This window comes from Canis lupus, chromosome 28, assembly GCF_048164855.1.
Source record: "Canis lupus baileyi chromosome 28, mCanLup2.hap1, whole genome shotgun sequence".
NCBI lineage: Eukaryota > Metazoa > Chordata > Mammalia > Carnivora > Canidae > Canis > Canis lupus.
The window spans coordinates 1,753,086-1,768,295 of record NC_132865.1 but is presented as its reverse complement, the minus strand read 5'-3'; the positions used below and the strand labels follow the sequence as shown (position 1 = coordinate 1,768,295).

The 15,210-nt window shown below is 38.2% G+C and overlaps 1 pseudogene; it reads left to right on the top strand.

Moving 5' to 3' along the window:
- Positions 1–12,946: 12,946 nt before the first annotated feature.
- On the top strand, positions 12,947–14,182 carry LOC140619907 (cytosolic 5'-nucleotidase 3A pseudogene; annotated as a pseudogene).
- The last annotated feature ends 1,028 nt before the right edge of the window (positions 14,183–15,210 follow it).

Below are 15,210 nucleotides of genomic sequence, written 5' to 3'. Positions count from 1 at the left end.
AAAAAAAGTTGGAAAAAAAAAAACCCTCCATGAATCCAAACCTCTGGAAATAAGTCATTACCGCTAGGTGAACATGGTGAGCTTTTTTCTATGCACAAATATAGATGAAAAGAAATATGTTTTTTAAAAAGTGTTCTGATTCTGGTAGCAAGGTCAGCTGAATTGATATAAACTACACACACCTTTCAACTCCACAGTTACAAAACATAGATATACTAAATATAATGTACAAAAATAAAATATAAATATATAAATTAAGTTGAAAGATTATTTTTGGCAGAAATAAAAGCAGCTTTAGGTTTGAGCAGTAAATTTAGGAGCAGATGCTGTTATGGTTTGGGAAGATATTAGAGTGGATAAGAGGATTAGAGGCTAAGATTTTAATGCCCATGTAAATATGGAAAATACAGCATCAAGCCTGAGTGAGACATGGAGCTGGAACAGACATCCTTGTTTCAAGCAGGGGTTCTGGAAAGAAAAGGCTGCTACTGTGGCAAAAGGAGACTGGTAAAAACCTATTCACTAGTTCAGGTAATATGACTAGAAAATGTGTTACTTTTGAAACTCTGGATGGGAAATATGAGAGGAATTAAAGCCTTTGGCTACCAAAAATCTTGTGAGGTTGGAATTTACCAGTTTAATGTTGAGAATGTCCAAGCTGGAAAACTAACATCAAAAGTAATTGCAGACCAAATGCAAAAGTAAAATGATTCTGTAATAAAACTTTTACACCCAGAGTGCCACAGGTTTTCTGAGGGTAGAGGAAAGGAGAGGAAACAAGGAAAACTTATAAATTCCATGGGGAAATGATCTATCATGTGAGAGAATCAGCAGACACTCTAAGTAGGAAAACTATTCCCATGAACTTGAGGTTATAGAGCAATCTGAAAAAAGACTATAAAATAATTAGGCTTCAAATAGTTAAAGAGATAAGAACTGGAAATCACAAGAGAGCAACACACTGAAGAAATAAATTTGAAGAACAAACAGAGCTTCTAGAAATATAGACATGTCATTGATATACCTGTGGATGAGTTAAATACCAGATTATATACAGCTGAAGAATTATTAAATTGGGAGGCAGAAGTGAGAAAATTACCTAAGATGCAACAGAAGAGAGATATAGAGATGGAAAAAAAGAGTTTGAGATATACAGAAGACAAATAAGAAAGAATAGAGAAGAGGAAATGCTTGAAGCAATAATGGCTTAGAATTTTCCAAAATTGATTTTAAAAACCTGCCAGCTCTTGATTTGAAGAACCATGTACTAATGTACTGGTAAATATTAAAAAACCAGCAGGCTGAGATAAAAAGTAACCCTGACTTGTAGTGTTTGCTGACTCCTGTGCTATAAATATTGTTGTCATGACTGATTTCAGGTTACTTCACTGAGTGTGGAGTTGCAAAGAGATGTACATAACTGGCTCCTGTGTGCTGGGTGAAGAGACTCCAGCATACAACTACATTGGCTGAATCCTTGTGAAATCTAGAGACATATCAATATGTAGGTACATTGTAATGAAACTTTAGAACACGCAGGACAAAGATAATATCTTAATTATGGACATGTAACATAAATTGTCACCTAGAAATAATATCTAGAAACTTCCCAAATTTAGGGAAGGAAACAAATCCAGATGCAGAAGGTACAGAGAGCCTCCAACAGAATCAACTTAAGGAGGTCCACACCAAGATACATAGTAATTAAAATGGCAAAAAGTAGTGATAAAGAGGATTTTTAAAGCATCGAGAAAAAACAGTTACATACAAGGGAAACCCCATAAGGCTATCAGCTGATGTTTTAGCAGAAACTTTGCAGGCCAGGAGAGAGTGGCTTGATACATTCAAAGCACTGAAAGAGAGAAATCTGCAACCAAGAATACTCTATCCAGCAAGGCTTGTATAGGAGAGATAAGCATGGCTTTGAATGACACATTGGATAAAGTTTCCCAGATAAAAGTTAAAGGAATTTATGACCACTAAACAAATCTTACAAGAAATATTAAAAGGGACAATTTGAGTGGAAAGAAAGACCATAAGAGAAAGAAAAGTAGGGAGCACAAAAGCAGTAAAATTAAGTATATCTATAAAAATTAGGCAAGGGATTCACAAAGGGATGTGAGGTATGTCACCATATACCTAAAACATGGAGTGGGGAGGAGTAAAAATGTAGTGCTTTTAGAATGGGCTCAAATTGAAGTGATAATCAACTTAATATAGACTGATCCGTGCATGAGATGTTATATATAAACCTAATGGTCACCACAAATCAAAAACTGGTAACGGATATGCAAACAATAAAGAGAAAAGAACTCAAGTGTATCATTAAAGAAAAGCCAACAAACTGAGAGAAGAGAGCAAAAGAACAGAGAAAAACTATTTAAAAAAATAACAAAACAATAAATACAATCATATCAATGTATTTGATGCAATGGACTAAATGGACTAAAAGACATGGGGTGGTGGAATGGATAAAAAAGCAAGACCCATCTATATGGTGTCTAAAAAGAGATTCATTTTGGACCTGAAGACACACGTAGATTGCAAGTGAAAGGCTGGAAAAGCATTTACCATGCAAATATAAGTGAAAAGAAAGTGGGAGTAACAATACTTAGACAAAATAGATTTTTTAAAGAAAGACTAATGAGAGACAAGGACACACCTAAACATGAAGGAAACAATTCAACAGAAAGATAAAAATTAAAAATATTTATGCACCCAATATGGGAGCACCCAAATACATAAATCAGCTAATAATGAACATTAAGGAAGTGATTGATACTAATACGATAATAGTAGGAGACTTTAATGCACCACTTACATCGATGGATGAATAATCCAAACCAAAAATCAACAAGGAAACAATGGCTTTGAATGCACATTGGATCAGATGGATCTAACAGATATATTCAGAACATTCCATCCTAAAACTGTGAACTACATATTCTTTTCAAAAGCAAATGGAACATTCTCCAGAATAGATCACATGTTAGGCCACAAAACAAATCTCAACAAATGAAAAAGATTGAAGTGATACCATGCATCTTTTCCAACCAAAATCCTCTGAAACTAGAAATCAACCACAGAAAACATGGCAAGAACACAAATCATGAAGGTTAAATAACATGCTACTGAGTAATGAATGGTTCAACCAAGAAATCAAAGAGGAAATAAAAAAAATATGAGGAGACAAATGAAAACACAATGATCCAAAATCTTTAGGATGAAGCCAAAGTGGTTCTAAAAGGGAAGTTTATAGCAATACAGGCCTACCTTAACAAACAAGAAAAATCCCAAATAACCTAACCTTATACCTAAAGGAGCCAGAAAAAGAACAAACAAAATCCAAAACTAGAAGGAAGGAAATGATAAAGATCTAAGCAGAAATAAATGAAATAAAAACTAAAAAAATAAACCCCAGATCATTGAAACTGGGAGCTGGTTCTTTGAAAAAGATCAACAAGATTGATAAACCTCTAGCCAGATGAATAAAGAAAAAAAGAGACTCAGAAATGAAAGAGAAGTAACCAACACCATAGAAATACAAAGGATTGTAAGAAAATGATCATGAAAAATTATATGCCAACAAGTTGGACAACCTAGAAGAAATGGAGAAACTGCTAGAATCATATAACCTCATAAAACTGTATCAGAAAGAAATAGAAAATTTGAAGAGACCCATGACCAGCAATGTTACTGAATCAGTAAACAGAAAATTCCTAACAAAAGTCCTGGTCCATATGGCTTCACAGCTGAATTCTACCAAACATTTAAAAAAGAGTTAATACCTATTTTTCTGAAACTATTTTTAAAAACAGAAGAGAAGGGAAGCTCCCAAATTCATTCTATGAGGCCAGCATTTACCCTGATACCAAGACCAGCTAAAGGACTCTATAAAAAAAGAGAACCACAGGCCAGTGTCTATTCTATGATGAACATAGCTACAAAAATTCTTAACAAAACATTGGCACACCAAATCCAGCAATATGTTAAAAAAAAATAAAAGTCATTCTCCACAATCAAGTGGGAGTTACTCCCGGAACACAAAGGTGGTTCAATATTAGCAAACCAGTCAATGCAATACATCACATCAATAACAGAAAGATAAGAACCATGTGATCATTTCAGTAGGTGCTGAAAAAGCATTTGGCAAAGCACGATGTCCATTCATGAGAAAAACCAACAAAGTAGGTCTAGAAGGAACACATATCCACATAATAAAGGCTCTATATGAACAACCTATAGCTAATATCATACTTCATGGTGAAAACCTGAGAGCTTTTTTCCTAAGATCAGGAACAAGGCAAAGATGTCCTCACCACTTTTATTCAACAGTACTGGCAGTCCTAGCCACAGCAAGCAGACAAGAAAGAAAAGGAATCCAAGTTATTCAGAACTAAGACTTTCACTATTTGCAGATGACATGGTACTATATGTAGAAAACCCTGAAGACTCAACCGAAAAACTGCTAGGACTGATAAATGAATCCAGTAAGGTTGCAGGATACTAAATCAGTGTATAGAAATCTGTTGGATTTCTATACATTAATAAGAAGTAGCAAAAAGTATTAAAAATCCCATTTACAAATGCACCAAAAATAATAAAAGACCTACGAATAAACTTAATAAGAAAGTGAAAGATCTATACTCTGAAATCTATAAAATATTCTTGAAAGCAATTGAAGATGAAACATAGAGTTGGAAAGATATTCCATGTTCATGGATTGGGAAAACAAATATTGTTAAAATGTCCATACCGCCCAATGCAATCTACAGATTTATTTTTTTCAATCTACAGATTTAATGCAATCGCTATAAAAATACCAACAGCATTTTTTATAGAACTAGAACAAATAATTGTAAAATTTGTGTGGAACCACAAAGAACTCTAACTAGCCAAAGCAATCTTGAAAAAGGAGAACAAAACTGGAAATATCATAGTCCCAGATTTCAAGATTATACAAACTGTAGTAATTAACATAGTATGATAGTGGCATAAAAATAGACACAGTAGATCAGTGGAACAGAACAGAGAGCCCAGAAAAAACCCCACAATTATATGGTCAATTTTTTTAATAAAGAAGACAAGAATATGCAATGAGGAAAAAGGCAGTGTCTTCAGGAAACAGTGCTGGGAAAAATAGTCTATCCTATACCATACACAAAAATAGGCTCTAGATGAGTTAAAGACCTAAATGTGAGATGAAACCATAAAAATCCTAGACTAGAGCACAGGCAGCAATTTCTCTGACATATTAGCTATAGCAACATATTTCTAGGTTTGTCTCCTTTGGCAATGGAAACAAAAGCAAAATTTAACGATTGGGACTACACAAAATAAAAAGCTTCTGCAGGGCAAAGGAAACCATCAACGAAAAAAGAAGACAAATTATTGAACGGAAGAAGATACTCATAATCTGATAAGAGGTCAATATCTGAAATATGTAAGGAAGTTATTTTAAAAATACCAACACCAAAAAATAATCAAGTTAAAAATGAACAGAAGATATGAACATTTTTCTAAAATAGACACAGAGATGGCAATAGACGCATGAAAAGATGCTCAACATGAATAACCATCAGAGAAACGCAACTCAAAACCATAATGAGATTTCACTTTTGCTGTGTCAAAAGAGCTACAGTTGAAAACACGAGAAACAGGTGTTGGCGAGGATGTGGAGAAAAATGAACCCTTGTGTCCTGTTGGTGGGAATGCAAAGTGGTGCAGCCACTCTGGCAAACGGGGTGGGATTCCCCAAAAAATTAAAAATAGAATTACCATGGGATCCAATAATTCTGCTGGATTGGTATTTATTTAAAGAATATGAAAACGCTAATTTGAAAAAATATATGCACTTCTGTGTTATTTTTTTTTTTGTAGCATTATTTACAGTAGCCAGGTTATGGAAGCAGCTTGCGCGTCCATGGGTAGATGAGCGGATAAAGAAGAGGTGGTGTATACATATACACATACGATGGACTAGGAGCCCCTCCACCATCAGAAAGAAGGAGGTCTCCCCTTTTGCAACAACGTGGGTGGATTCAGAGGGTACAATGCCCAGTGAAATAAGTTTGCCAGAGAGGGACAGATACCATGTGACGTCTCTCATATGCAGAATTTAAGAAACAAAATGAACAGAATCGAAAAGAGGCAAACAGAAGAACAGGCTCTTAAATAAAGAGAACAAACTGGTGGTTGCCAGAGGAGAGGTGGGTGGGGGTTAGACGATGGAGCTGAGGGGATTAAAGCAGGAAATCATGTGTAAATATTGAATATATTGTTGAATTGTACACCTGAAACTAATATGACGCCGTGTAGTAATTACCCTGGGACAATTAAGGAAAACAGACATTCTCTTTTGAGGAATGATTAGCCTGACAGCAGACTTACATCAGGGATAGCTGGAGCGCAATGGAATACTGTCTTCAAAGTCTGAGTAAGAAAAGCAATCTACAGCTGTATGCGTGGCTTTCTCGTTTTTAAGAAGCGAGATAAAGAATTTTTCCACACAAACAGTGAGAAATGTCACCAAACATGGACTCTTGCTGAAAGAACTTATTAAAGGATATTTTTTCAGAAAGAAAAGGACCACCTGAGAGGCACAGTTTTAGAAGCCAGAGCAATGATAAAATCATAATTATGGATAAATATAAAATAAGCATTTTAAAAATTATAAATTATAGCAGTGACTAATTTGGAAGGATTTAACAAGTTAGAGGTTACCGTTCTACAATTAAATGAAAGGTGAGGTTGTTGTAAAGCACTGTAATGTTTGGCCGGAGCAGAGCGTCTAATAAGAAGCAGGGAAGGAGTAAACCAGTAAAGATCCCAATTAGATGTCAAATAGCAAAGGAAAGTAAACACAGAACACAGAATAGAATAGTACAAGTGAACTCAAACGCATCAGTACTCTCAATAAATGAAAATATTACGAGTTTACCTTAAAGGCAGAAATTCTCACGTCACATTTAAAATCTCTAGGTGTAGGCAGTTTAAAGAAAAGTAGAAATACATGGCACAGCTTTGCAAGCAAAAGAATGGGAAAGATACACTAATGTCTAATAATAAATACTAAAACCACAGCATACACTCTCACAAACACAAAATATTAGTAATATTGCTAATTAGACAAAATGAATAAGACAAATCATCAAGAAGAGGTCATCACGCAATGGTAGAGATATAAAGAGCAGTTCGCTAGGGAAATATCTGGAGGAACCTATAGCCTCCTAATAACTTAGTATTGCATAACAGAAATTGAGCTATATTTACCTATCATAGCATGGATAAAGTCTTTAAAAATGAGTAAAAAGAAAAAAAAAGAGCCTTAGAAAAACAGTAATTGTGACATGATATCACGTATATGTAAAATTTTTTTAAATGCACAGAACATAAAACTTAAAAACAAAAAAAAATGCACAGAACAATGCTAAGTTTTTCTGCGGGGATTAGTTTGGTTATCAATTTCTCGTCTTTCGCCTCAAATCTATTCTTTTAGATGTTCCTTGAAGATTCACCAGGGCCCTTTCAGAGTTTTGCCCTCTGCTGGCTCGTCCTAAGGCTTTGTCCGTAGAGGTCCTGGCAGTCACTGGGGGAGGGCGAGGCCCTTGCTTCCCAGTTCCGGGGCCCCCCTGGCAGCCTTTCTCCAGCCCTGGGCTGCTCACCTGGCACCTGCCCTGCTGGGCTCTGCAGCTCCCACACCTACTCCCCATGTGCCTGCCCTGCACACCTGCCCAGGCGGCCTTGTGGTAGAGACCTCCAGGGCGCTGCCTCCTGCCCAGGGCTTTCCCCAGTTTCCTGGAGGTTGGATTCCTAAAAAGTTCCAGAAAGACTTTGAAGCATAAAGATTTAGTTTTTCCTAAATTGGTCAAAAGAGAAAGGGAAGCGAAATGGAAGTATTGCTGCACTGTAGTATCTACGCACACACGTAGTAGGTCTCGCTATAAGCAATATTCCCCAAAGTCCTCTTTAGAGTCCATATTCCCTGGATTACAGAGTCGTTTTTCTTCCATATTTTAAGCAAGAATCTTAAAATTTACCTTGTTTGACTCGTGGAGTTCACGGGGTCAGTCTGAATCAGTATCTGTAGCCAGGGAAATAGAATTTGCTAGATTGCTTTAAACCAATCTGAGCCTGCTCTTTGCTTGGGACCCGGGGTCAGCATCCCCAAACGAAGGAGTCCTGTGCAGGACGGGGGAATGTCTAAGTGAGAACTTTCTGTTCTGGGGAAGGAGGAAGAGAAATGGATATTAGATGGAAAACCAGGTATATCCACACCGTGGTGTCTGTTTTTAAAACTCCAGCTTTTCTTCTTTGTAAGAAGAACTCTTTCTTCTAAGTAATCTTTGAATGACTTTTTTTCTCTTCCATATATTGAATTGTGTGCCTAAGGGAAACCAAAAACTTGTCTTCATTCTGGGTTATCTTAGTCATTCTTATGTATTTTCCTCTTACTGTTTTAATCTCGGCCTTTTCCTCCGCATTTCCTGGGATATCTTTCATCTTGTCTTATTGCATTAACAAGCCTATGAAATTATTATATAGATTGAGGTGCCCATGGGGAACTCTCTTCTCCTCCATGGTTATGTTTTTGGGCAAACTGGGTTCTCTCTTGCCTGCCGTGTTGCCCCCTTTCATTGCTTTCCTCTTAGTAATACATCTGCATGGTCACCACACTGTATGTTTTCATCTCACTTATGTCCAACAGAGGGAGCTTGATTCAGATTCTTTTTTTAGCACTGATATATCAAAAATGCATTGTTTTGACTCATTCTCCTTTACTCTACACTGTATCTAGTAGAGGTGTATTCTCTTTCATTGGGTAGACACCCTTGGGCTTTGGAATATTTTCCCTAATCCATGCAGAGTTCTAGAGTCTTTGCACCCATCAAAGAGAGCCAGCCCTGCTTATTCACCTCACATTATTTCCCCAGCAACTGTTTTTCCTCAAAAGAAGAAAAGATGAGAGAGCTCCACTTAAGTTCCTTCCTTTCCCCATTGGGGGCATTAATAGAAATTTTCAAGATTTATTAGGTCACCAATACTGCTTCTAGGAGACACTTAAGGGCATTTTGTGTCAGAATATTGTTTCCTCAGCTCCCAATTTTTGATGAGTGATGGCAGTGGGTTTTCCCCTTTGCTTCGTTGACCCTGATGTTTACTTTCCACTCCACCTAGAGTTTGTTCATTTTTGTTTGGAGTAACAAGAGAGCATCAGGGAAGACTCATGTTTTAAATCATAATGGCGAGCCCACGGAGACACTCAGAAATAGTCATAGAATGGATAAATGAGTAGTAGAGGGACGCAAATGACAGTGTGGGTGGAATGGGAAGAGGACACCCAATGGGCAGTATGGAGGAGCAGATTGGTAACTTGACTTTGGAATTCTTCTGAGCAAGAAGGATGTTCATTTAATCTGGCCTCTACCATTGGGTGGAAGGTAATGATTTGCAGAAGCATGAGTCTTTTTTAAAAAGATATTTTATTTATTCATGAGAGACACAGAGACACAGGCAGAGACACAGGCAGAGGGAGAAGCACCCTGCAGGGAGCCCAATGTGGGACTCAATCCTGGGACCCCGGGGTCACACCCTGAGCCACAGGCAGATGCTCCACCGCTGAACCACCCAGGCGCCCAGAAGCATGAGTCTTAATGCCTGGAGCCAGTTGTTGAAGGGAACCAATATAAGTGAAAGCTCATGGACCTAGGGACACTTTCATTTTGTTGTATGACAAAGTTCTGGGCTCGAGCAGGGTTCTTGGTTATGCCCTGCCTCCTCTCCACATGCCTCGTCCTCTCCTGTCCAAATGCCAGCACATAGACCATGGTCGACAGATGCACTTTGCACAGTAAAGAACATTAGGTTCTAAATAAATGGCTTTCCTAAAGTTAGTACTGTGAGTCTGACAAACTTTAAGGAGACTAACCGGCTGGAGGCAGGCTTCCTTGAGTATGAGAATCTGGTTCTCTCTCATCCTCTTGGTTGGTATTTGGATTTGTTTGAGGTCAGTCACGTTGTAGATGTGCAGACTTTCGAGGAGGGAGTGAATTGCTTAGGACTCTTTTCCGTGAAAGTATCAGAGCCACTGTGGACTTGCATAAGCAAAGTCGTAGGTAAAAAGAGATGGCGTAGCTTATGCGCTGGGACGATGGAGCAGAGGAGGGGCTGGCCCCTGGGTGATCAGGTCCAGGAACAGGCACATCAGGCTCCCTCATCATCTCTCAGTTCTGCGTCTCTGCTGGTAGCCCTCTTCCCTTCAACTGTCTGACTCCACAAGGCTCTGGAATCCAAGATCTTATATTTTTGCAGCCTAGAGAGAGAAGAAAGGTCTTTCCCTCCAAATCCTGTGGGAAACCCTAAGGAAGATTTTGATTGGCTCATACTGGCATGTGTTCAACTGTGGGGTACAGATTGTGGGATGATAAATTGACAGTTCTCACCAGAAATACATGTTCTCTAAAAAATAAAAAAAATAATAATAAAAATTAAAACAAAAAGCAAGAGAAAAGGTGATAGTCCGGGCACATAAAAGAACACATTTTCACTGAGGGGAGAAATAAAAGCCTCCAAATGCTTTGCAGGGACCTAATTCACCCGTGCCAAGCTGTCGGGTATGACCCCTCCTTCACGTCCAAGAACGAGTGCCATTTGATACCTTTACCTTGCTCCCCTTTACGCAGCTCAGAAAAATGGCACTTGTTGATTTTGTGACCTCAAATAAAAATGAGCCCCTGGACGTGTTTCCAGGTTCAGCTTAATTCCAACCGGTTGTCACTTCCTCAGCCTAGAAGCTGATATGGAAATAGGTATTAGGTATCTGCTGCTTTGTGTTATGGCTAATGCACAAGGGAGGTACTTTTCCAGAACCAAAGAGCCATAGTTACACCATGAGGATGAAGAAACGCTGCGGGGGACTGACTGGGTTTTGTTTGGACCGCGATTAAGAGAAGGTTCACTTGCTCCAATGCTTTTAAAATCAGCTCCGCTCCAAAGCACTTGGGTTATGTATTTGCCATCTTGCAGAAAGACTCAGCAATTGAGATTCAAGCCAAATGCTTTTTTACCTACTTACGAGAGACACTGCTGCCCTGGCCCCCGCTGGCCCCGGGGGCGCACTGGCTGGAAGCCAGCTCAGAGGCTGGCCGTGATGGCAGAGGCCATTTCTAGGAGACAAAGAGTGGTGACATGGTTTCGCTTAGGAGCAATGCTAACCATTTACTGGATGCCTTTCACACACTTTAGGTACTTTTTTAAAAGCCAGCTTTCATATATATATATTATATATATATATATTATATATATATATAGTTTAAATTCAATTTGCTAACATGTAGTGTAACACCCAGTGCTCATCCCATCAAGTGCCCCCCTCAGTGCCGGTCACCCAGTCACCTCATCCCCTCCCCTTCTGCAACCCTGTGTTTGTTTCCCGGAGTTAGGAGTCTCTCATGGTTTGTCTCCCCCTAATTTTTCCCACTCAGTTCCCCTCCATCCCTTATAATCCCTTTCACTGTTTCTTATATTCCACATATGAGTGAGACCATATGTTTGTCCTCCGATTGACTTATGTCACTCAGCATCATACCCTCCAGCTCCATCCACATCGAAGCAAATGGTGGGTATTCATCTTTCCTGATGGCTGAGTCATATCCCATTGTGCGTATAGACACCTTTTCTTTATCCATTCATCTGTCGAAGGACAGAGGCTCCTCCCACCGTTTGGCTATTGAAGACATTGCTTAAAGCCAACTTTCATTAGTAAGCAGTAGAATCTGACATTTTAGAAGCTACACTTCTATTATTTTGCTAGTGAAAAAGCTGCTATGTATATACTGTTCCTCTAGATTCATAGATTAAAAATCAATGCCCCGAGAGACTGATTCGGTGACTTAACTTTCATGTAGAAGACCGTTTTCTTGTTTTATTTTTGTTTGACTTTGTATTTTCTCTCTAGCATTGAGCACAATGCCTGGCACGTAGTTGGTACTCATCAGACAGTTACCGGATGAACAAATACATTAATATATAAAGAACTCACCAAAGATTAAAATGAAAATTCAGAGAAAACCAAGTTGAAATATACGCTCCCATACAAAGACAGTTGATCACATGAACAAAGAGTCTTTCTAGTTTTCTCTTTACCCTATTTTATCTGGAGTATAAAGTTCCAAACTCTGAAACCAATGAATTGGCCTTGCAACATGCTTATCTTACCAGAGTCCCTACGTACTAGATGAGTCCAACTTGCCAGTTTTTCTAGATGTAGTTTCTTAATTGAGGTGTCTCAAGATAAATTTGGTTGGTTTTTTGTCAAATGCATGACACAAGTGACTATATGTAAAAAAAAAAAGTAACTCAAAATCCTTGTGTTAGTTTTGCTTTTTATAGTTAGGATCAGTTACATAATTTGCGAGGCCTAATACAAAATGAAAATACGGGGCCCTTATTAAATTGTTAAGAATTTCAAGGTAGTGACAGCATTAAACCAACTTCAGGCCTTTCTAATCTGTATACCTGAGTGCATAGGTGGCATGTCCATGAAGCCAACCCTGTATAGATTGCTTATCTTTTGGGGACTTATGACGCATTGATGAGATCATATTCACAGCAAAACCTTATTGAAATTGCTGGGTTCTTTGATTATTTCAGGCATGGAGTTGAGAAGTAGGGAAAATGCATTGGTATGGAAGGGACTAGAACCTAGGGCCATTGGCTCCCGGTCTGAGGTATCCTCCCATAGAGAGATTATAACTAAAAATTCCATGTCTAGAACTTATTTCTCTTCAATGTTAAGTAATGTCCTTGGGTCTTACATTATTACATTTTTATCATTTTGCTTCTGAGTGATCTGAGAATTATAATACCTGGGCCATTTAAAATGTCCTTGAGGTTTTTTTTCTATTTTGTTTTTTGTTTTGGCTGGGAGGTACAGGGCAGCCCATTCATGGGCCAGGCGGCCCTGGTGAGGATGGGTGTGGTGGTAGGTGTCACTGTGTGCACCCTGGTGGTGGGAGGGTGGTTGCTGGCCCAGTACCTATGTACCTTGAAGAGGAAAACAAAGTGGAAGACCAAGATCATGAAGATGTCTACATGCAAGTCCTGCATCTCTGGATATTGCTTACCACCTATGCTATTATTCTAGGACAAATTCAAGGACGGAAGAACTCAGAGTGCCCAAAAGAAGACTGGATAACACTTGATGGGATGAGCACTGGGTGTTATACTATATGTTGGCAAATCGAACTCCAATAAAAGAATATACAAAAAAAGATTACTTAAAAATAAAATCTTAATAAAATTAAAAATTAAAAAAAAAACTGAAAAAAAAAAAAAACCTGGATAACCAAGAAATGCCTCATCACGATTCTGCTGTACATGTGAAAATGATGCAAGAATTCCAGAGACGTTTGGTTCAGATGAAGACCACTGCAGGAGTGGAAGAAATGACCTGTGGTTTCATTAAGGAAGGAGCTGCCAAGCTTCAGATAATAACGACAGACTTTGATATGATACCGAGTAGATTTTCCTATGAAGGGAAAAGATGCCCAACATGTTATTATGTCATTGACAACAGTAAACTGGTCACAAATGAATGTTGGGAAAAGTTGCTGCAACTAAAGGAAAAATACTAGGCTGTTGAAATCGATCCTCTTCTTGCCGTAGAAGAGAAGTTCCCCTATATGTTAGGATGGTATATACTGAGTCACACGGTTTGGTTGTTGAGCAGGTGTTACCAAAAGCTAAATTTCAAGAAATTGTGGTAGGATCTGATGTTATGCTCAAGGAAGGGTGTGAGAATTTCTTTGATAAACTCCAACAATACGGTATCCCCTGTGTTCATATTTTCAGCTGGTATTGGTCACATAGCTGAGGAGGTGATCTATCAAGCCAAACATCACAACTTCATGTTTTTTGTTTTTTTTTTTTTAATGATCCTGGTGACAGCGGCGTGCTCAAAGGATTTAAAGACAATGTTGATCACATTCTGAAAATTGGTACCTAAATGATAGGGTGGATGAGCTTTTACAAGTACATGGTCTCTTATGACATTGTTCTAGTAAGAGATGAATCATTGGGTGTAGCTAGCTCTATCTTACAGAAGATCCTACGAGCCAGCGTTCTTCAAGACGCTCCTGTGGATGCGATTGATGCAAGAACTCTCACCTGTCCATCTTGCTGAAAGCCTTCTCCTTATAATACGTTCTTGCTTTTGAAGTTTTTTTCTCTACATTAGTGAGGTACTTTCAGACATTGAATCCGTCAACCAGAAGCTCTTTTTTACCCTCACTTCTCTCAACACACTCCTTGCTATATATTTTCACACATTAAAAAAAAAAAAATCTTAAAGCAAAAATTTGGAAAATAACCCTCTGTATTTCCGGAGTGAATTTTGTAGTTTAGTGTTATTGTGAGGTTTTTGAGAAATCTTTTTTACTCTGGGAAAGTTTGTAGAGGTTTAAAGAGAAGTCTTATGAAATGGTGAGATAATGCGCATGATTTTAAGTGTTGCCATTTTTGTAATTTGGATGAATTTCATTGATATGGTCATCTCCTAAAATTGTGTTATGTTTAGGTAGTTTGTTGTGTGAAAATCAGTATTTACCAGAAAATCCTGGCACTCAGTGTTTGAAAAAACCATTGGTATCCACATGTCTTGACAAAATGTTGTATATTGAAGCACTGATAACGTGCTGAGGCTAAGCTTGAAGTTATTTTTCGAAGGTTTGGTCTCATCCAGTCATTCCTTATGAGGGTTTGTTGGAGAAGTCTGAAGCACGTCCTACTGGTCCAGAACTGGGGAGAAGGGAGTCCTTTCAGGCCTGTGGTCTAGTGTCACTCGGGAAATGTTACTCAAGTATTTGCATCAATGGATACTAAATGATGTCACAGGTAATGATCATAGATGCTGATCAGTGATAGTGATACTAAATACTGTCTCACTTTTGAACGACTTTTACTTGTGATAAACATTTTAGGGAGACATATTCGATTCCTCTGAAAATCCATCACTAAAAATTTCAGTAATTCAGGTAATACACCAAATTCTGCCCTGATTTGAGTGACTGTCATTAAAATCATGATTCACAGAATGATTTGTATGCATTTAATTTTGGATTTATTGTAATGCCTTCTTTGGTTTACTAAGGTATAGTTCACAGAAATTTCCTTCAAGTTCTTTTTAGATAATTTACCCCTGATAACCACAGA